Consider the following 24,073-nt stretch of genomic DNA (forward strand, 5'->3'; position numbering starts at 1 on the left):
ATCAGAGGCACAGCTCTGGTTATGAGGAGTTCTGTCTTCTGGGATATAACGCTGTGTAGTCTTTTGAAAGTCAGCCTATGGTCCGGAGGAACATATCGCCTCCATCTTCAAGGCTGATGAATAAACCAAACAATAAAGGAGCATTAAGTAGGTAGTAAGCTAAACAGTCTTGCTTGCTTTCTGCTTTATGCTGGTATCTTGCTTGGTTTTCTCAGCGACACTGAGAAAATATGTTTCTCCGAAATTTTGGTTGACTTTCAACAGACAATGCGGCATTGTACTCCAGAAGATAAAACTCTTCAGCCTAAAACAATAAGTTCTGGGAGGAACTAATTGCCTTCGTTCCTTTGATACGGTATGGACACCAGAAAATGACGCCAACGATTCTTTGTTCCCGCGGGAAATTCTTTACCGAGTTGTTACCTATCCACGACAGTGGAATACGCAGAACCACAGACACAAGCGTACAATTCTTCTATTATTGCGTGTATTCGTTGCAGCGGTCACGTGTTTACTGAGTCGTTGCCTAGTTAATGAAAGGAGGGCTACTTAGGGTTGCGTAGCAACGATATGAAATATATGCATACAGACAGACTGATGGGAGGGATTTATGAAGTACCCCGTTGAGATAGGCTCAGATGCCATGATATACATAACAAGGTTCATGAGGACTGGTTCAGGCATTTAAAAGTTAGCAAGAAGGAGGATTTACAGACACAGCATGGAGATCAAAGAAGCCTAATTTAATTTCTTTTTCAAAAAAGGGAAGTAGGCTAAATATATTTCCTAAGTTTTTACACGTCCAGAGATAGAGTGACTTGAACTGAAACTGAAGTATTAATTGATTAATGGAGCTTCTGCCCGAGAGGGTTGAACGTGGGAATCTGAGAGGTCTGGTGACGCCATCATAGAAGCAACACCATGTTGTGAAATGTGAGGCCGGATCACCTGGTTCCTACTGAGGCAGCACAGCTTTGCTATCAACGCCATTCTTTTTTCCTTGGCACTACAGCCCCAGTGGGCCTAGGCCTACTTCCATGAACTCCGTTCACTTCGGTTTTTCTAGATGTTACACATACGGTAGGACTCCTTGGGCGAGTGATCAGCTCGTCGCAAGGCCTCTACCTGTAGACAGACACAGAAAAACGCACACAAACATCCATGCTCTGAGTGAGATTCGAACCCACGATTCTGGCTTCCGAGCGAGCGAAGACAGTGCATGCCTTAGACCGCTCGGCTACCGTGACCGGCCCTGCTCTCATATAGCTGAGTTTATTTCCAACGCTAGTCTACTTGCACTTACTCTCACTGTTTCTTCGCTTGCGGATTTTCTAATTTTTCCTTCCGCCCTGAAGATGGAGGCGATAAGTTTCTCCGAAACGTCGGTTCACACAAGATTTACACGGCACCACATCCCAGAAGACTGCTTTCTTCATAGTCACCGCCGTGAAAACCTCAAATCTTACGAAGATGAAGTTGTTCATTTGCTTAACTAATTAAGCGCTACGCCATGAAGACATGGGGGGGGAGTGGTTATATAGATCCACGCATTCTTGTCCTCGGCACTATTTGGAGTTGTTTGGTCAGCTCCACACCCTGGCTACCCCTTATACCCATTCGATAGGAGGTTAGCTGGTCCTCATAACCGGTCTGGACGACGTGGAGAGAAGAAAAAACTTGCCCCTACCGGGACTCGAACTCCGCACCCTCGCCAGTCGCTATACCGACTGCACTATCCTGGCTCCTCAACTTATGAAACAATTAATTACGAAATTCGTTTATTTTAATTTTTGGTGCTTTAAATTGTGCAAAAAACCATTATTGGACGTACGGACAGAAAACTTAAGCACATGCAAAGGCACGGATATAAACTTTCCAAATGATCCCGCAAGATATTAAGAAGGATAAGGACCTACATTTTGAATTGCGGCTATGGTTAAAATGGCTGAAATACATAGGCAGAATGAGTATGAGAGATGAGCCATAAAACTGGCCCTTGCACTGCGACCGTCAGTGATCTATTGTGCTTTACATAGACAGAAGCCCGTGTCGTTTCTCACAATGATTCAGTCTCAGGCCATTCCATCTGGGAAATTTGGCTGAGAGACTGGTCATGGGCAGATTCTTTACAGAGTTCTGCCGTTTGCTCTTGCCAGTCATCAACCCACAAGGGCTGCATTCTCATCATTACCGAGGACTAACGCACTAGGCTCAATCACAGCTACGTTCTCAAGAGACTTGTTCTCATCCATCTCCTATCATTGGTACTGTCCGTATATTTGCGGTATTGTTAGCTCATTCGGTCATTGGTACTCCTGTCACTTTACTGTAATTGTATATGCGAAATTATTACTACATCCTATCTTTGCTGTAGTAGCGAAATTAGTACTGTTTCACGCTTGATTTTCTAGAACTATTGTACACTAAAATTGATTATGCATTGTGGCAGTTATGTACTTACGTTTATCCATTTCCTATTATTTAAACCTAACATAAGAAGAGTTATTTTTTGTGAATCAGACTTTTTCCAGCAACGGCATCACAGTAACTTTAATAATTGCCTACGAACTAGAGCTAAGTCAGAGAGATTGGAAGACTACAGCTTGTAACACTGGGCAGAAGGATGATATATTAAATGTAAAGCTATCCCTGCGCTTAACTAATTAAACACTACGCTGTGAAGGCGTATGGGGGAGTGGGTGTATAGATTCACATTTTCTTGACCTCGGCAGTAGTTGGAGGTGAGTGGCCAGCTTCACGCCCCTGCCCCCGGGGAAAGAGCATCCGGTACTCATTGGATAGGAGGTTTGATGAACCCAAGTGCCAGTCTGGACGACTTGGAGAAAAGAAAATTCTTGCCCCCACCGGGACTCGAACGCCGACCCCTCGTTCGTTCAGCCTGTAGCCAGTCGCTATACCGACTACGCTATCCCGGCTCCGGATGATATATTACACTATGATGTATATAATGAATATTATAAAAGAAATATTGGATGACAGAGAAAGAGATGTCTCAAATACAATTCGTAAATAATTACAAACAAAAATCTACTTCTTATGGTTAACATGGTGATATATTAGTTGGCGCCGCTTTGGTCTCAAATCATGACGAGAATGAATTAACTACTTGTGAGATTAAGCCCGACTGGATACAGTATTGCTGATAACACAACAAAAAAGCAAGGTCATGACTTTGAACTTGATAGTGAAGTTTGAAGGTCAGCGTCCAAACAGTGAACTACAGTAACTGTACCAGAAAATCATAACTTATCTGTCTGTGTTTAAATAAAGCAAACATATTTATCGTAAGATGAGCGTTAAAATCTACTACTCGTGCACGACTCGCTTCATAATCATGCACACAGACAGTTCGCGGTGCCTATACATGAAATAAAGGACCTACTGTTGGATCCTACCCTACTTTAAGGAGGCGACTTTTGCGCTGTAACAAAGAGAAACTGATGAAGTTAGAGTCCGCTTGAAATTAAATTGAAAAAAGGGTTAAAAGAAATGACTGGTTTGGGAACATTAACCAAGAGTGTTATTAGAATAGACTTAGGGGTTACACGTGTTTGCATGGGAAACAAAAAGCATGCGCTGAGACGGAAGTGGATAAAATGTTTAGACAGAATGTTATCGTAATCCATTTGATATTCTGCTGCAAGAAGGCCATATGAACGTTGGATTGACGCAGAAACACACTTACATACTTCCTTGGTGGGGGAAAAAGTAGAAGAAGAAGAAACAAAAGATTGACTTCGATGAAGGCTCTAAATGTTCTGTCCATTCAGTTTTGGTTTAAACATGGTTGTCTATGAATGTATATGTAGAACTTCATGGAAATTATAATAATGGCTACAACATTTTAACCAAAATCGAGTTCTGTCAGTTTATTTTAATAACGATATTAAGTTCAAAACTTAACCCAAAACCACTCATTCAGATCAGATAAATTATTTTTGAGCAGAGTGTATGAGGTAGGAGATTATTGACATGCTTCTGAGAAACGTATCTGAAGGCTATCAAACGGAGTGCATCAGATTTGATATCCCTCTCGCTCATGGCGCTGAGCCCTTCTTGAGAAGCCGCCAGTTGTTCAGCTAGTCAAAAAATTCCCAGCATTTTATGGAAGCCGAAGGTTCATTACCATGTTCAAAAGAGCCCTCCACTGGTCCCTGACCTGAACCAGATCAATCCAATCCATACCATCCCATCCTATCTCTCAAAGTCCATTTTAATATTGTCCACCCACGTACGTCTTGGTCTTCCTAGTGGATTCCTTCCTTCTGGCTCTCTTACCAATATCCTATATGTATTCCTCGTCTCCATTCTTGCTACATGCCCTGCCCACCTTATCGTCCTTGACTCGATCATTCTAATTATACTTGCAGAAGAATACGAGTTATGAAGCTCCTCATTAGGCAGTTTTCTCCAACGTCCGGTCACTTCTTCTCTCATTGGTCCAAATATTCCCCTCAACACCCTGTTCTCGTACACGTTCAGTCTATGTTCCTCCCTTAATGTCAGAGACCAAGATTTACACACATACAGAACCACAGGCAAAATTATAGTTTTGTGTATTCTGATTTTTATGTTTTTGGACAGCAGACAAGAAGACAAAAGTTTCTGGACTGAATGGTGGCAAGCATTACCCGATTTCAATCTCCTCTTAATTTCCTCCTTAATCAGGTTTTAATGTGTTATAGTCCTTCCCAAATATCTGAACTCTTCCACATTTTAAGATCTTTTAGCTGTCTTTATATGATTTCTCCCTGCATTCTGGTGACGAGACAGCAACATATATTTAGCTTCTCTGTGTTTACTTCTAGACCAACCTACTTACTAGCGCCAATTAAAGTTTCTGTGTTTTTCTGTATGGTATCTATATTATCACCCAGTAGATTCATATCAGCATAGTCCAACAGCTGATATGTCCCACTGAATTTCAGTCCCACATACCTTATTAATGGTATATTGTAAAACAAAGTTGAAAAGCAATGGCGATAAAGCATTTCCACATTTTAGACTATTCTCGATAGGAAATTATCAGATAAATGTTTACGTATACGGACTTTACTGTATGTTTTGTTTAAACACGTTTCAACCTACCTAACTTCTGTAATGGGTACCCCAAACTCTATCAGAATATTGTACAATACTTCCCCTCCTAACTGAATCATAGACTTTCTTGAAGTCTACAAATAGCTCATGTACTGTCTCATTGTACTCCCAATATTTTTTCCAGTATCTGAAGAATGCAAAAATCTGATCAGTATTTGATCTGTTACGTCGAAACCCACACTGACGATCCCCAATAATTTAATCTATATATGGACTTAATCTTGAAAGAAGAATATTGGATAAAATTTTGTATGAAGTTGATAACANATTTTTCCCAGTATCTGAAGAATGCAAAAATCTGATCAGTATTTGATCTGTTACTTCGAAACCCACACTGACGATCCCCAATAATTTCATCTATATATGAACTTAATCTTGAAGGAAGAATATTGGATAAAATTTTGTATGAAGTTGATAACAGTGATATCCCTCGATAATTACTACAGTCAGTTTTATCACCCTTCTTGTGAACTGGTACAATAATACGCTCCTTCCAATTATCAGGCAATTTTTCCTTATTCCAGATAGAATTAATTAGCTTATGGATCTTAGAACGTAGTTTTTCACCTCCTGCTTTAATCAGTTCTGCCAGAATCTTATCACTTCCTGGCGATTTATGCTTTTTCAACTTTGCAATAGCAGTTTTAATATCAAAATGTGTAGGGTCAGGCAGTAACGGCTCAGCTGTATGGATTTCTTTCTGCCTAACATCACTGACCCTATGTACATCCAATAACTGAGTGATGTAGTTTTTCTACCTATTCAAAATACACATATTATGGGAATCTGCAAGCTGATCAATAACTTCATCCTTCGCTAAGTTACTCCTCTTAAACTCTTGTTCCTGTAATCAGGCCTCTAATGTTCTTATTCTTACTGTTCGTTGCAAGCTCATCAATTTTGTCTTTCAGATATTCCCTATTTTTATTCCGTAGGCGCTTGCTGGCTTCACGACTTATATTATTCGGATTATCCCCACTCATTTTCTTGGAACCTGTAACCACTGCAGTTTTGCTTGTTTCCTCTGCTCTAATAATTTTGAGCATCTTAATCGAACCATTGATATGCTCCTTCAATTCATAATAACCTAGACTCTCTTTGGCAGACATTTTGATATTCTTTCTAAAAGTTTCCCAAAATTTATTATTAACATCCATCTCCTCGTCTAGGTTTTGCAAAGATGCGAACCTATTTGAGATTTTAACACGATACTTCTCTTTACCCTATATCTCGTTTAATTATTTAAGATTGAACGTCACCATACGAAATCTGTGCATTGTTTGTTTACTCACTGCCAGTCTCTCCCTAAATTTTGCCATCACCAAATACGAGTAGTGATCAGTATCACAATCTGCTGTCCTGAATGATCGGACATCAAGTATACGTGAGTGCCGTCTCCATTCTCTCAAAATATGGTTAATTTGACTATGAGTCATTTCATAAGGAAACGTCAAAATGCGAAGTACGATGTGAGAACACTGTACTTTTGACAAAGAGGTTTTTGGATGTGGCAAAGTTTACTACTCTAACTCCATTATCATTACTAATTTCATCTAAACTCTCGTTCCCAATTTTTGGTTTGAAAATGTCTTCCCTACCTACTTTGGTATTTAAATCTCCTAACAAAATTTTATATGGTATTTAGGGAATTTATCGAATACATGTTCTAGTTCTTCGTAAAACCTGTCCTTCATATCATCAATTTTATCTTCTTTTGGGACATGAACATTCAGAACGATGATATCACACCGGCGACCTCGTAGTATTATGTATGACATCCTATCTAGCACACTAAGAAACTTTACCCTCTCAACTGCTTATATGATTCACTTACATAAGAAGAAATCTGTACCTAATTCATTAGTCTCATTCGCTTTCCATAGAAAAAATGTATATTTGTCTACTGATTCTTTGCCACCTTCGTTGCATCTGACCTCCTGTGCTCCCACTAAATTTAATTTATATTTTGAAATTTATTTCGCCACTGCCATGAGCGAACCTGCCCTATACGTACTTCTAACATTCCAAGTACCAAATCTCATATCAATTTTCTTTCGCTTAGGTCGTTTATCTAAGGAATCCATCCAGGTCCGAGGCTTCTTGTAATCTTTAGTGACAAGCTCATTTTTTACGGTTATGAGTTGTTAGATCCACGGCCAAGCCCCAAGCTGCTGGACCACACTTGGTCGGCTGTCCGGGACTGCTTATTCAATATATTCTCAGTTACCTTCTATATCTGGAGGCCGTCTCCTCAATCTGCAACCTGAGGACGCGCCATGCCTTTAATTCCTCTCCCTTCCACGGTGATGTTTCCTTCGATCTGATATTCCTGTATGTACTCATTTATTCTGCACGCCTCTCTGTAATATTTGAATTAGAGTCGCATAGCTATTCGGCCTAATCATATTTTTTGTGTAGCACAAATAACTTCAATCGAAGAATCTTCGTATCTCTTCATCGGTCGAAATGATGAATCTATTTATCATTCCAACGAGCTATAAAATGGTGTGACATGAGCGTGTCAGGTCCTGTGTGCTTCAAGAAACGTCAGTCAGCTCAGCACGTAAGGTACAAAGACAGCTGAATGCATCTATCCTGAGTGATTGATTCTTCCTTCGCTTANGCACTTCCGTGCCGTCTCCTCAATCTGCAACCTGAGGACGCGCCATGCCTTTAATTCCTCTCCCTTCCACGGTGATGTTTCCTTCGATCTGATATTCCTGTATGTACTCATTTATTCTGCACGCCTCTCTGTAATATTTGAATTAGAGTCGCATAGCTATTCGGCCTAATCATATTTTTTGTGTAGCACAAATAACTTCAATCGAAGAATCTTCGTATCTCTTCATCGGTCGAAATGATGAATCTATTTATCATTCCAACGAGCTATAAAATGGTGTGACATGAGCGTGTCAGGTCCTGTGTGCTTCGAGAAACGTCAGTCAGCTCAGCACGTAAGGTACAAAGACAGCTGAATGCATCTATCCTGAGTGATTGATTCTTCCTTCGCTTAATGACGCTTTATCAACTTAGTATCATATAGTACAGTATAGTATAGTTGTATAGTTTCGAAGGGTGGGGTAACTCTGAACTATAAACTGGAAGATATCGCGTAGAAACTGATTATGTTCGATATTACGGCACCGTTTCGGGATTTTCTGGTGGTACTGGGGAAATGACGTGAAATCCCAGCCAGGATAATGGATCTGCTGGTCGAGAAGCGACGGCCAGACATGTCGAATGCAAAGTGAGTGTTAAGCACTACCTTTAATAGATACGAATAATACTGAAACATACTGTGAAAGTAAGATTCGTGGTGAGAAGCTGTCAGTGATAAAGATTGTGACTGAAGTATGACTTGTTATTAGCGCTATAGCGTCGTATCTCTTGCTCTTGAAGTCTTATCAGCAAATGAATGAAAAGCAAATTTGTACACTTAATGTGTAAATTACCAGACACTTGCACTGTCGTTCTGTAAGTGACTCAGACATCTGATTTCTTGTGGGCTGAATCTGCGTGAATTATCTGCTCTTTCGGCCTGATTGTAACAAAGGAGCAGACAGTATAAGGCTTATTAAGGGCCCGAACATTATTCCATTCGAGGCGTGTTTCTATTTAACATAAGCAGTAAGTAATAATTAGGCCGCGCCATAGCTCAAGCGGTTAGTCGCTAGCTTTCCACCGCGGCGGCCCGGGTTCGATCCCGGGTCTGGTCAAGTGGGATTTGTGGTTTACAAAGTGGCGCTGGGACAGGTTTTCTCCGAGTACTTCGGTTTCCCCTGCCAATCTTCATTCCACCAATTGCTTCACAGTCACCCTCACCTATCATCTGGGGCTGGTAAAATAGGCCAGAAGTGGCCGCAGTACAAGGGATGAAGTGACAGGAGGTTGGAGACAACTACGTGTACATAATGAGGAGCTTCATAACTTGTACTCTTCTCCAAGTATAATTAGAATGATCAAGTCAAGGAGGATGAGGTGAGCATGGCATGTAGCACGAATGGGGGAGACGAGGAATGCGTATAGGATATTGGTGGGAAAGCCAGAAGGGAAGAGACCACTGGGAAGACCAAGGCGTAGGTGGGTGGACAATATTAAAATGGATCTTAGATAGATAAGATGGAATGGTATTGATTGTATTGATCTGGCTCAGGATAGGGACCGGTGGAGGGGTCGTGTGAACACGGCAATGAACCTTTGGGTTCCATAAAATGCTGGGAAATTCTTGAATAAGCTGCAGAATTGACTGCTACTCCAGCAGGGCTCAGCTCCATGAGTAAGTTAGTAATTAAGTAAGTAAGTTGAAAATTAATTAAATCTTGTTGCTCAATCTAATGAAGCCAGATTGTAAAATTTGAATTATGTAACAATCAGAAATTATCTCAAAGATGTATAGATCCATTCCTGGAAATTCCCAGGCTGATAAATGTAACCGCTGCCCATTTTAGCAGAATCAGCAAGCATCTTCCTTGAACTCAAGCCTTCTAGAATATGAAATGGCATGTTTTTCTAGTACATCTGTAGCTGTTTTTTTAATGCCTACTCGTATAGGCTTATGCTGCTACTTAAGTCCCCATTTTTTTCTGATTTTCTCTTGAAATAAACTATGTTGATACCGCTTACTCATGACGAACATTCCTGGAGAGGGGAGTTAAGGAACATAAGGGTGGCTAGGCGAGGATAGCGAAAGTCTGCTGAATATACCTGTCTACCAAATTTCTATTGTTTGCCGCCATGACGCTGCGTAGTCATCGCTTTATGAGTTATATAAATGGTTGCCGTGCTACTGGCACGCTTACAGTAGCCTAGCGGCCACATGAGAGAGCATGAGCTGAGAGAAGCAGAGGGAGAAACGGGTGATACTGTGTGACACGATTTTACACGTGACATACCAACAGAGTATACTTTCCTTTGCGTGATGCTTGAGCTGTGGACACGATCTTCCTGATTTTTCGCATCTGAGGGCCGTTCCTTCCTCTGAGAGCGAAACACCTCAGCTGTCACGGTATGGGAGTATATCCGATCTGCCGTGTACGCTATTTAAAATCAAATGGAATTATCATATCGTCGGATGGATGAGATGTATGTTGCTATCGATACGCCATGATACAGTTGTCGGCACGTGTAAACACGTAAGTTTATATTTGAGGTTGTTAGGGTGGTGATTATGAAGAGTACTATCTTTATGTATGTAGTCTGGTTTCGGAGGAGCATAATGCCTCCATCTTGCCGGCCGAATATTGTTTTTGTTGCTTGCATAATTAATTACTAATCTTACTCTTAAATCTTGAAGATGGCGGCAGCATTTTCTTTCGAAACATTAATAAATTTCTACCACACCACATGACGTCTCATCCAAGATGAGTCATCTTAGTACTCGTAAATGTTTATCGTCGTTTAGAACCGTGGGAAGTCTGCGTGCCTTCGTTTCCAGTTCTTGCTGCAAGCGTTTTCGCATTCGGATCAGACCACAGCATTGTAGATTTGTATTCGTGAAGCAGCCGGTTGGTATCTGGCCGGATCACTGATATCCTGACTGGTGTGTTTAATGTGTTCCATTCCCTGCGCGGACGTACTCGGTCAGTAATTTAAAAAAACACAACAGCTTTATTCTACACCCTTCTCGTTTCACCATTCATAATCATCTTTTCATTCAGCACCATATAATGTACCGTATTAGTTGGAATACAAGGCTAGTTGTTTTTCTCCAAACACCGCTTTTTAGAAAATTCGGATCGGTTTATATTCGGGCGCTTAAGAATAAATATAAAGATGGTTATGAGGCGTTCCAATTGTTAATTTTAACGATATTTGTGAAAATGCCTAGAATTATATGAAACGCATTCAATTTTGAATTCATAATTTCTTAACAGCATAGCTGTCACTACTTTTTGCTTGAAACCTTCAGAACTAAATGGATTATTCAATTTTGTCAATTTTATTTTTATTTTCTCATTGGAAAGGAAATGGAGTTGCTTTGTATTCGGGCTTATACCATGTCAAAATGAAATAACATCGTTATATAGTCAATCAAAGGAAATGTGAGTACTGACTTTTTATATTCCGAAAGAGAAACGGAAAATTTATTTTAAACTCCTAATGTAAAGTTTATATCTCTCTCTGTCGAGCCACTGACATTGAAAACCGACGCCACAGTGAAATATACAAGAGAACATTTCTGCAGAGACATTGAATGCAAACAGCCGGAACCGTGACTTGTTGAGTGCGGAGTTTCAAAAACACTTCAAATTGAATTATTTGCCGCTAATGATTGCTGCGTAGAAGATAGTTCTAAATTTCGTCAAGAGATGGAAGACGCAGACTCACGTCTTCCTTCAGTGAACGTGTGAAGGACGATATACGTGTATTACATCCGATTTAGTTTTAAATAGTCACAGTCTATTTGAAAGACGATTATTCTGAAAATGAACTTCTTTACTCCATGACCAACCTAATGGCAAGTCAGAGATCCAGGAAGCGCTATTTGTATCTCCAAATCAATAATTAAAAGATATATTTCAAAATTCTTGTATACTATACGCTGTCAGTTCTGTTGTATGTGTATGTGTTATGTCGCTATAGAGAATCCATGTATCAAAGTACGATGAGTCACTGAACTAAAACCTTTCCGGAGTTATCATTTTGATAAGTAGAAGTCAACAAACGACAAAGAATGGATTGGAGGTGTTCACAGCGATTGTCAGAAAATAGTTCTATCTTCTGGGATACAATGCCATGTAGTCCACTGAAAGTCAACCAACGTTTCGAAGGAACATATCGCCTTCATCTGTAGTGTCGAAGAATAAGCCAAAGAAGGAACCAGCATGAAGCAGATAGCAAGCAAAGCCTAGCTCAATACAGCCGTTTTGGTTGTTGCTTAAGAATGTAACTAAACATAGAATTAATTAATTAATATAGTCAGGTGTATGAGTGACTGTAGACAGGTTTCGGATTGATTGGACTCCTTGATACAGCTCGTGACTATACTTTAGATTTTATTATTTCACACTTGCTAGAGATCACAGTCACATCTTCACTAGCCGTTGTTTGGTAGCGGCTTTCGACGGCGGACGTTCCTCTTCCTCTGGGTTCCCGAAATGTCCCTGGCCTCAGCTACCAGCTTCTCACAGCAGCAGCTCACAGTGATTTAATCCCAGCAGTCCTCTAACTTACTCACTAACTCACCAACTGATTCACTCATTCACTCCCTTCACTAACTTGTCCGATTTATAACATCTCGGCACGGATCACATAGTAAACACCGTTCCTCTGTTGCAGTGCAATCTCTGTCGTGGAAACATGGTCGTTTGCGGCGCCGTTACTTAGCAACGGCTGTTGTGTAATTCCTTATTTCGCGGTCGTTGCCTAGCAACGGGTCTAAAAAGTAAAGTTATCCCTGTGCGTAACTAATTAAGAACTACGTCATGAAGGCGTATAAGGGAATGAATGAATACATTCACATTTTCTTGACCTCGTCACTAGATGGAGTGAGGGATCAGCTTCACGCCCCTGCCGCTTTACCCCCGGAGAAAGAGCCCCCTGTATCCATTGGATAGCAGGCTGGATGGGCCCCAGAGCCGGTCTGGAAAACTTGGAGAAGAGAAATTAAAACCTAAATTGTTTCTTGCTGTCATATTATATACCAGCCATAGTTCTTGCAATCATTAAAATGCTAATCGCCATCGTTGTCAATGCGTAATTTTTGCTTTTCTCACTTCTTAATGTTAGCTTTGGTTTTTGTTAATGGAATTATTATTATTATTATTATTATTATTACATAAATTGCCTTGTTTTTGTACTTTGTGTGTTTTGTTGTTTTTTCTTCTGTACTCATGTTCACTATGTAATTGGCCTTGCGGCTGTTGACTCGGCACATAAATAATAAAGAATTGAATTGAATTATTATTACGTATATTCTTTAACATTAGGTAACATATTTCGAAAATGTGGCACAGTTCAGATATTTGGGAACGACGATAAATGAAAACGTAATTCAGGAGGAAATTAAGAGGAGATTGAACTCGGGTAATGCTTGCTACCATTCAGTCGGGAATCTTTTGCCTCCTCGCCTGCTGTCTAAAAGCATAAAAATTAGAATATACAAAACTATAGTTTTGCCTGTCGTTGTATAACAGTGTAAGACTTTGTCTGTGATGTTAAGTAAGGAACATAGACTGAGGTTGTTTGAGGAGAATATTTGGACCGAAGAGAGCTGAAGTAACAGGAGGTTGGAGAAAACTGCATAACGAGGAGCTTCATAACTTGTACTTTTCTCCAAGTATAATTAGAACGATGAAGTCAAGGAATATGAGATGGGAAGGGCACGAAGCACGAATTGGGGAAGAGGAATGCGTATAGGATATTGGTGGGAAAGTCATAAGGAAATAACCACTGGGAAGACCAAGTCGTACCTGGGAGAACAATATTAAAACGGATGTTAGAGAGATAGAATGGGATGGTATGGATTGGATTGATGTGGCTGAGGACAGGGACCAGTGGAGGGCTTTTGGAAAATAGTAATTAACCTTCGGTTTCCATAAAATACTGGGAGATTCTTCAGCTGCTGCAAAATTTGGCGGTTTCTCAAGAAGGGCTCTGCTCCCTGAGTGAGAGATTCATTAATATTTATTTAGAGGTGAGTAATGTTTTCATACAGCTTAGACCCAAACCATAGCCAGCCCCTCAACAAATCAATAATCCCTTTTTAAGAATATAGCTAATGGAAACTAATTAGAAACTACTACAGTACTTTAACCGCTTTCATTTTTATACGCTTACTGAGCACTTGATGTTGACATCAATTTATCACGATTCGCAAGCGCGTTCTCTTTAAACAATGTCATTGTAGTTCATTCTGCAGTCGCGTGGTTGATTATACCGTAGTCAATACGTCAAACGGGTTGGATCAACGCTAAAGCTTCTTCTGACTTGTACATGGTGTACTGATTTGTATTGTGATTTCTTGTGGTTCATGGTGCCATGGAGTCTGGTAGAAGTGAAGAGACGTTTCGGAGGAAGGTGTTGCTTACATCATCAGTATCGAAAAGTAAGCCAAGCAGGCAACCAACAAGAAACGAGCGACGTCATATCCCAGCTGAAAATACCCTTCGGGATACCAGTTCGTCTTTGTGGTCACATTGTTCCTCTCAGGCAGCTCATGGTATGCTGTATATTCATAACTGAGAATGTCTGTCTCATGTAACAGGTTACAATTTTCTTCTCAGCATTTACCAGTATAGCAGGCGCGAGACACAAGTAAGCAAACGAACTTAATCACTAAATCGATAGCGAACCGTGTGAACAAACAAGGCTAAATGCTCATAGTAGAGGCCGTGAAGGCTAAGACAGACATTAGCGCGCCCCTTCAACAGCTCCAACACACTCTCTCGTTTACGCATAAGATTGCATACATGGTTTCACTTTGCTGGGGCTTTTCTCTTATTTCTACGGAAACGGATTATGCATTCGCTTTGTGAATTCATCTTACTTACTTACTTACTTACTGGAGCTGAGCCCTTCTGGAGGACCCGCCAATTCTGCAGCTGCTCAAGAATTTCCCAGCATTTTACGGAACCCGAAAGTTCATTACCGTATTCACAAGTGCCCTCCACTGGTCCCTATCCTGAGCCAGATCGATCCAATCCATACCATCCCATCCTATCTCTCTAAGATCCATTTTAATATTGTCCACCTACCTACGCCTTGGTCTTCCCAGTGGTCTTTTTCTTTCTGGCTTTCCCATCAATATCCTATATTCGTTCGTCGTCTCCCCCATTCGTGCTACATGCCCTGCCCACCTCATTTCTGACCCCATCACCAGAACTAAAGGAGCCTAACTCTAGCAGCACTCATTAATTTTTATGTAATTTAACGAAGCTCATTTCAACCGCATATCTTATATATATATATTCAATTGTTATATATGTAAAGCATGGAAGTGTATCGCCTATGTATTCACGAATAAAACCCGTATTTTGAGCATCACTTCTTGGCTATTACTCTATCTGAATTGAGCGCTGCGTAGTATCCCTGTTACTTCATGAAGATAATAGGCATGTTAGAGAGGAAATACTCATCACAACGGCCGCGCAGTCTAAGGCACGAACCATCTTTGTTCGCTTGAACATTGGGATCGTGGGCTCGAATCACACTCGAGGTATGGATATATGTCTGCGTTTGTTTTGTGTTTGTGTTGTTCTGTGTGTATGTAGCGGCCTTGCGACGGTGTGATCCCCCGTCCAAAGAGTCCTACCGACTGTGTATAGAATTAAGAAACTGAAAAAGCGGCCAAGATCCAAAGGGCTATAGAGCCGTACGGAGAGGGAAGAAATGGAGTTCAGCAGTTTTAAAGACTATGGAGTCATGCCCGTTGTTAGGTCAGTGAAGGGGAAAATTTCCAAATGCCAGTTTACTCGTATTTACATATCGTGATGAGGAAAATCTTGTGTGCAAAGAAACTGGAGGTAACTGAACCCAATATTTTAACATTCGAGCCATATTCTGCGTGAAACAAATTGAAATTTTAATGCGAAAATCGTACAATGTATGGAAAACAATGTTGTAATTCCATTAAATCTTATTTGCACGATTTATGTATCTCAGTCCACTCCTTTTTGCATGAATGTTCAATGTAACAGCCAGGATTAACGACATGTGCGAATCAGTTTGTTTGGTAACCAGAAGATAAGAGTCTCGTTCTCTCTGTACAAGAATAAACTGCGATAAGAACAGAAACACTGAAGTGCTTAGAAAGAAAAAATCAGGGAAAATTAAAGAATATTTTTCTCTTTCATAAAATGTACTTTGGGAAAGACAAAATAGAATTTTAGGACCAGCGTAAATTAAGGCGCGTATAATGTCTGTTCGCAGGCTACGGATAAGAAACACGGGTGTATACCACTTCGTATAATAAGCATATCTGCTGTCCAGTAAGGACGTCCTAACCAGCTTCGTTGAAAAGGCCAGGTATAATAAAAGGATACGACGTAATAATGAACTATACCGGAGGTTTTGGGGGCACGCGGTAGCGTAGTTAGTTGAGGCACTCTGTTACAAGCCAGAAGGTCGCGGGATCGAATTCCAATGAGAACATTGAATTTTTCAATTGACCTAATCATTCCAGTCCCACTATGTCCCTGGGGTCGACTCAGCCTCTAACAGAAATGAGTACCAGGGATTTTCCTGGGCAAGGGGCATAGGGCGGCCGGCGCATAAGGCTGACAACCTTACTGCCATCTATGAGCCCGACTGTCTAGAAGATGTGGTAGCCTCGACATCTCACATCCCGCTGGGCCTTCGAGGTCTGTTACAGGCACAGTTTTACCTTTTTTACCAGAGTTCTTTTTTCGAGTACTTCTGTAGTAAGTATATCATATAGAACTTATAAATTATCAGAAATATACTTAAAAACTGCAAATCATTGATATATAATTCCTTGTACAGGCTTTACTGTCTCAATAAGATTTGTGAGAGGACGTAAAAACCATACTTCTGATTTCGATCAATCAATGTATCGATGCTCCTTCTCGTACTTTGCTGATAACAAATCATAAAATTGATGGCTGTAATATCGGAACGATAATGCTTTTATTTGTCTCAATATCAAAACAGTTTCTTAGCCAATTTTTTTGTTTATAAATTTCAATATTATCATACATTCTATATATATACACTGAAATTGTTGTTATGGGATTTCCGATTGATTCACTGATATAGCTGCACATGCAATATGTAATTGTCATCTTTGCAGACGACAAATCAAATTTATAACTTAAAATCTAATTTTAAAACATTCTAACGAAGAATGATAGCTTAGGCATTCTTCTGTGTGCCTTCTCATCGGATATACGAAAACATAAATATTAAGGTATTACTTACTTTCTTACTTACTTATGGAAGTTGAGCCCTTTTTGAGGAGCTGCCAAATCTGCAGCAAGTATTTCCCAGCATTTTACGGAACCCGAAGGTTTATTACCGTGTTCACAAGAACCCTCCACCGGTCCCTATCCTGAGCCAGATCAATCCAATCCATACCATCCCTTTCTACCTCTCTAAGATCCATTTTAATATTGTCCACCTACCCACGCCTTGGTCTTCCCAGTGGTCTCTTTCCAACTGGCTTTCCCACAAATATCATATATGCATTCCTCTTCCCCCATTCGTGCTACGTGCCCTTCCCATCTCATACTGCTTGACTGGTTCTGGAAAGAATTGTAACAAACAATACCCGAGTTCAGTCTCCTCTTTATTTCCTCCTCAATCAGGTTTTGATTTGTTAAAATATTAAGGTATAGAATTATAAAAGTTGTGTTACTTTTTATACAGATTAGAACCTTGGCCTCTGATTTTCAAGGGAAAAATATATATTCATAATATTCAAGACCGCGGTAACTGAAAGAATATTTGTATCTAAGAGGGAGATGGAATAGTTTTTGTTGTGATGATCTCGTGGTTTATACCATTCGCCACATAATACTGGAATGAACAGATAAAGGAGAACGAAATGAAATTAATATATAAATGGACAAAATGAGGAATGTATACAGAGTTCTCTTCAAAAACAGAAAGGAAGGGACCAAACGAAAGATCTGCCCCAGATAGCCGATTAATATTACTATGAATCTCAAAGAAATAAGACCAGAATGTGAGGACCGGGTTTATTTGTCTCAGAGTATGGATGAATGTGGGCTCTGGAGTGCATGATAATGAACCTTCTTGTTCCAGAAGTGCGAATAAGTTCTTGATGAGCCTGGCGACTGTTAGATTCTCAAGAAGAGTTCTGCACCGTGAGTTAGTTACTTAATATACGATAAGGGAATTTCCTCTACAGAACCGGTGTATATAATGTACTGCCATGATTCGATCGTCACCGCCTCGTATGTGGGTACTCTGCCTGTCACATCAAGACGAGTTTGTCATTAAGGTAGGAGAGGCTTTGTGTTTCTCCCCTGCCCCTTCATATGCCTAGTGCCTCGAGGGAGCCAAGAAAAGACATGCACAATTCGGACTGCAAAACCTCATGGGGGAAAAAAAACCCACTCCAGAGAGAAAAATGCAGAAAGAAGTGCACATTAAAATTCACAAAGAAATAACCTTGGAATATACGAATTGAATTTAGTTCGCTCAAGACAGGAATAATGACAGGATTTTATATACAACATGGTAAGCCTTTTGGGTTCTGTAACAGATAATTTCATCGGTTAGCTTCTTAATTGTCAGCTGTTTGAGGAAGGCGAGAATTAATCATAATCTGTGCATTGTCATCTTTATGTTAAATTTACATTTGCTTGTCTTTGAAGTAAAAAGTATGCCTGTCGTGTATTATATGCAGTGTTGTGAAACAGCAAGTTCAAAATAAAATGTCTCAACTTGATAAGCTTTTTTTCCTTTAATCTTCCCAAACTCGAAAACATTTACTAACAATGATTTCTCTTGTCATTGCCGAACCTCTAGCAAGTCCCGCCACCAGCTGCGTTGTATTGGGGTCGGGTTGAATACTAAAGGTTTCCCAGCGTTTCGGCAAACCTTGAAGTTGTCATCTTCATGATTAGTGATGTTGGGAGGAAACTAGGGAAACATTGTGTCGGGAATGAAGGCTCGACTGGATGATGACAGAACCGGAATGCCAGCCAGCAGGGATCGTCCATATGGTTACTGAAGAGAAGTGACTAAGTATATCCTGATAAACAGGTGGTCCTGAGAAAGGAGGCGAAATCGTGTCAGTGACCCCGTGTTTAGGTACACAGGTGATGGAAGATGTTTCTTCCTTACTTTCCTTGTCTTCTGAACCTCCTCCTCTCTTGAATGGGGAAGAGAATTCACTGATTATTGGATGAAGATGATTCGTTGATTGGATTGGAAGAAAGTTGTGAATCCAGGATTTGTTCTATCTGTATCCGTCTTCATGGCTAAAATTATGAATGCGTTTTGTTATTTCGAAGACTTTCCTGATGATATGGGAACGGTAGGTCCTGATATTGCCGGTCACGGTAGCCGAGCGGTCTTAGGCATGCACTGTCTTCGCTCGCTCGGAAGCCGGGATCGTGGGTTCGAATCCCACTCAGGGCATGGATGTTTGTGTGCGTTTTTCTGTGTTTGTCTACAGGTAGAGGCCTTGCGACGAGCTGATCACTCGCCCAAGGAGTCCTACAGAATGTGTAAGATCTAGTAAACCGAAGTGAAACGGAGAGTTTCATGGAGGTAGGCCTAGGCCCAAATTGGGGCTGTAGCGCCACAGAAAAAAAAAAGACCTGATATTGGCTATAACCTCGGCTGTGTCGAAGTCGGTACTGTATTTTGTGTCTACGGAGTTTTAGGCTAATGCTGATTACTGGTTCTCCCGTCTGGTGTCTCCGATGTGTTCCGAAGTCCAGGAGGATATGTGGCGGCTTATTTGGCTGACGTACACCCTGTCACATGAAAAGGGGATCTTGTAAACTTCGGACTTTTGAGTCGGAGATGTATCTTCTTGGACACGAAGCAGGGTGCTATTTTATTAAGTGGTTTCTGGACTGTGTGAATATCTTTTTTGTTCAGTAGCCTGGAGATGCGGTCAGTGGTGCCATGGATGTAAGTGAATGGCTTTGAATGCTCTCTTGGTGTCCTGGAGGATGTAGCCATTGGCTCTGAGAACGTACTTGACGTGTTGTAGTTCCATAGCCTGGGTGGACTCATTACAGATCTTTTTCTAACTGTTAGGAATCGTACAGACAGCAGAGACACTTATGGGGCTGAGTTCATAACAATCCTGCTTATTATTCGGAATACTTTGGGTTCAAATTTTGGCCCATAGACGGGATTTCGTCAGTCCCTCCAGTCAAATAGGGGGCACAGTCTCTCAGATAGCCACGTCTGCTTGCTTTCAGATCCTTTACAATGTATTATGCACCAGTCATTCTACAACGTGATGTTGACACAATAAGTAAATAAATAAATAAATGAATAAGCGTCGAATAATATAATTCGTGAGACACCGACAGGAAAGAGAAGCGAAGCATTGTCAGATCTTACACGTTGAATCGTTTCAGTGTTCGGCATATTTTGCTAGGCGACCATAAGTAGCTGCAGGCATCATCAATTTTCGCATCTCTTTCGTTGCTTGGAGCCATTCATTGTACGAAGCGACCAATGTTTGGCACCACAGTTGTAATTAAGAAGAATATGATTAACAAAAATATATATTTACAATACTGTCTTAATAAATGATCAGTATATGTATTACATGCTTCATTTATAGCGAGACCGCCTTGGGTAATACTTAGACAATGCATTCCTACTGACAGTGCCTCGGAAATTACATAGATATTTCATTCCTATAGACAGTGTTTTGAGAAACACGTATACAGCGCAGTCATAATGATAGTGTCTCAACAAATCATAGACGCGCCATTTCCTTTGCTCTAGAATTTAGCAAATGCCATGTTCCTGCTAGCAATAATGTAATAAAGGTTCACACTGGAGGCAAACCACATAACACATGAGTTAAACGGTTTGCTTACTCAGCAGGTGAGCTCACTGTAACAACCCAATCACGAAGCGTACAGAAAAAGACAATTTGATGCCGCGATTTTATTAGTGATGTAGGGGTACATGCGTTATTCTAACACAGTTTGGAAACAAAGTGTTTTCAGAGTCGCAGTATGGAAGTGGAAATTATCTAATTTCAGAGGTTGTCACAAGAGCCATTAAAGTGAATTGTCAAACTATCTTAAACTATCTTAACAAAAACCTGACGTAGCCACTGGTGTAAAGACATTATCTAATCAACGGCTCTCTGGAAAAAATGCTCATAATACTAGAGAAGGAAAAATGAAGTATTAAGAACATCGAAGAATTCGAATATGCTGTTAGAAAGGAATTTATTAAAACACGAATTTGAATACCGCGAAAGCAGACTTAGCTTCTCGTTAAATGGAAATAAAGATTAAAGTAACTTCTCAGTTTTACCCGAATCCTAATCATCTGAGACGAAACGCTCATAGAGTGAAGCTGGTTGCTTACCTTCACCTATCGTCGACATTAAGAATTGATGAAACTTTATTTGCACACCTCCTTATGTCTCATGGAGAGTTACATAAGTCCAAGGGCAATTTGACCTTTAAATCACCAAACCTCACCCAGTGTGGGTAATAATGCGTGTATTATTACCTTCACTTTCACATACCCATTCTTCGGGTGTTCCTTTGGACCACCGATAGCTTTGCCTTTGTCTTCCCAGTGTTTTATGGTTACGGATTCATGAAGGTTTACCTCCACTGCCTTATACTCATACACCCTCGTTAGGCATTGCCTATGCCCCAGGAAACTTTATCTTCCTGTTAATGGTTATGTCCTAAACAGTCCGTAACATCTGTTCGTATGTTGTGGTTCACTGATAATAAAAATACATTTCTTGAAACGCACCCCTTTCACAAAAACTATGCTTATTCTTTGTACAAATGGCTTCTTTTTTAAATTCGCTTAGTGGGGGTGGAGTCCAACTGGGTCCACTCGGCACGTCGGCCACTGATTGGCCTATTGTAGCCTGTCCCAAGTGATTATGATGATGGAGAATTGGGTGGCATGAAGGTTGGCAGGGGAAACCGAAGTACTCGGAGAAAACCCGCCCCAGTGCCACTTTGTCCACCACAAATCCCACTTGACCAGACCCGAGATCAAACCCGGGCCGCCGCGGTGGGAAGCCAGCGACTAACCGCTTGAGCTATGGCGCGGCCATTACAAAAGACTTAAACATCTTCCTTCAGTCCCATTCTTCTACATATACATGAATTCACGAGCATATTCCGAACACAAAATACAATACCCTAGTATCCACTATCAGGAAAGATTGATAGAATACAGAGTGCGGCAAAAGAACTTGACTATTTTTAAAATGCGTTATGTTGGCAACCCCTGAAAATGAGATGGCGGGAACCATGTCATTTGCTTGCTTAACTGATGCAGTTGTAGTCGCCGTGGGGCAGTGGAGCGCGCAACATCGTGAGTTTATCGTTGAAACGTAATTTTTTTTTTTTAAATGGCGACTCTGTTGTTAAAACGCAGCTCTTCACGGAGAAGTTCCTTGCCCCAGTACCATAGAGTTATGAGTAGAAAACTTCAGACGACTGCTTCCGCATTAAAGGAAAAGAACTGCCATGCAATCTGCGTACAGTGCGATCGCCACAGAACACAGGCTGCGAGGAAAGATACTGGAAGGATAGAAGAGCTGAGTGATACGTTATTGTTATGAAGCTGGTGTTTTAGCGTAAACTATGACCCCGTGCAGTTTGTTCAAGGTCAGTGTACGTTTCGGACTCCATTATTAGCAGGCTCCCACTGGTACCAACTGTTATTTATCAGCGAGCCAGCTCGGGTGAATAGGACTGCTTCGGAAATTTTAAAGGTTTATTTTTAATATAGTGTATTTTTTTAAATTAAGTTTCCAACAGTATCCCTACTTCGATTCTAAGAAATCGAAAATTAGTGGACGATAGAAAATACGAGTGAGGCTATAAAACCTTTCGGAGTAGACAGAAGGATTAGGCATGCAGCAGAACTTCTTCAAGTTTCACGAACATTCGTGCGTCGTAGAATAATTATTGAAAGTAATATCACCAAATCAAATGGTGATCAAACCGTATTCAGCCCTGACAACAAGAATTGACTGGTTCTGTGAAGTAGCGGAGATCCTAGTCACCTACTGGATTTCGGGTGAAAGGTCAATGTAGTGCCTTTATATAATTCGCTGCAGCATTTTAGGTTGGATTTCAGTCGCAATAGACATAAATTATTGGGAAAAGGCTAGTATTACAAATAATGTCATGCGAATAACTATTGAACCACTGAATAGGGCTACTGCCTGATTTTTTTTTTGTGGTCTAGTCACCCAAACTTAGCATATTGGTTTCTCTAGGCCTACCCATTGAGCTAAAGGTCAGTGAGTTAGTCATGGCACAAAACGCTTCCCCTCAAAAAAAGAATTTCTATATGCCCTCTTCCCAAGGTGAGGATCTTTCAAGAAAAAAATAAGTTTTTAGTAAAACTACTGTGAGTTGAGTGACCCGAGATAAATGCCCAGAATCGCCATGACGTCGGAAGCGTTTCTTTAACATGCATGTTCTACCAATTCCGTACTTACAGCTTCTTGTCCGGGGGTCAAGGGGTCTGAGCTTGCAGCTAATCATTTACTTTATCCAGCGTCTATGTTAAGAATGTGCAGAGATATGTTCCACTGCCGCCATATCTTTAGTGCGTGTTGCTCAAGTACAGGGCAATTTTAATTTTACGGGTAAAAGTAAAAGTTTTCCCTGTGCTTAACTAATCAAGCACTACACCGTGAAGGAGTATGGGGGATTGGATGTATACATCCACATTTTTTGACCTCTGCAATAGTTGGAGGTTAGTGGTCAGCTTCACGCCCCTGCCGCTTTACCCCCGGGGAAAGAGCCCCTGGTACCCAATGTATAGGAGGTTGGGTGGACTCCAGAGCCGGTCTGAACGACGTGGAGAAGAGAAAATTCTTGACCTTACCGGGTCGTCCAGGTTGCACGTACAAAGGCAGAGTTATCCATCTACTTAATTATGTAATTAAGCACGATGCCATGAGAGCACATAGGGAAGTGGAGTTATACAGCCCGCATTTTTTATCTCGGCGCTAGATGGAAGTGGGCAGCTTCACGAACCTGCCGCTTTAACCCCAGTAGCCTTTGGATATGAGGCCAGGAGAGCAACAGAGACGGTCTAGATAATAGAAAGAAAAATCTGTTGCCCCTGCCAGGAATCGAACCCCCGTTGTCCATCTTTCGCTATACCGATAGAGGTACCCCTGCTTTCCCCCTTTACAAGTGTCTAAGTTAACTATATTATGTCCAGGGTATGGGATGGATTGATTTGGGGAATGAGCAAATTGTTTTACTGCTAGTGGGGTAGGGATAAGTCCCTTTTACTGCGACCACTTCTGGCCTACTGTACCAGC

At 40.8% G+C, this 24,073-nt stretch overlaps 1 long non-coding RNA gene across 5 annotated transcripts in view; it reads left to right on the forward strand.

Moving 5' to 3' along the window:
- LOC117282507 overlaps window positions 1-24,073 on the forward strand; it is an 83,717-nt gene that overhangs the window by 40,427 nt on the left and 19,217 nt on the right. The window contains exon 1 of one of the 5 annotated variants that reach the window (XR_004513263.1): window positions 22,083-22,394. The exons of 2 other annotated variants lie outside the window; for them this stretch is intronic. This is a non-coding gene — a long non-coding RNA (uncharacterized LOC117282507). 2 more of the 5 variants (XR_004513265.1, XR_004513266.1) reach the window with 2 other exon arrangements.

This window comes from Cryptotermes secundus, unplaced genomic scaffold, assembly GCF_002891405.2.
Source record: "Cryptotermes secundus unplaced genomic scaffold, Csec_1.0 scaffold446, whole genome shotgun sequence".
NCBI classification, from domain to species: Eukaryota; Metazoa; Arthropoda; class Insecta; order Blattodea; family Kalotermitidae; genus Cryptotermes; species Cryptotermes secundus.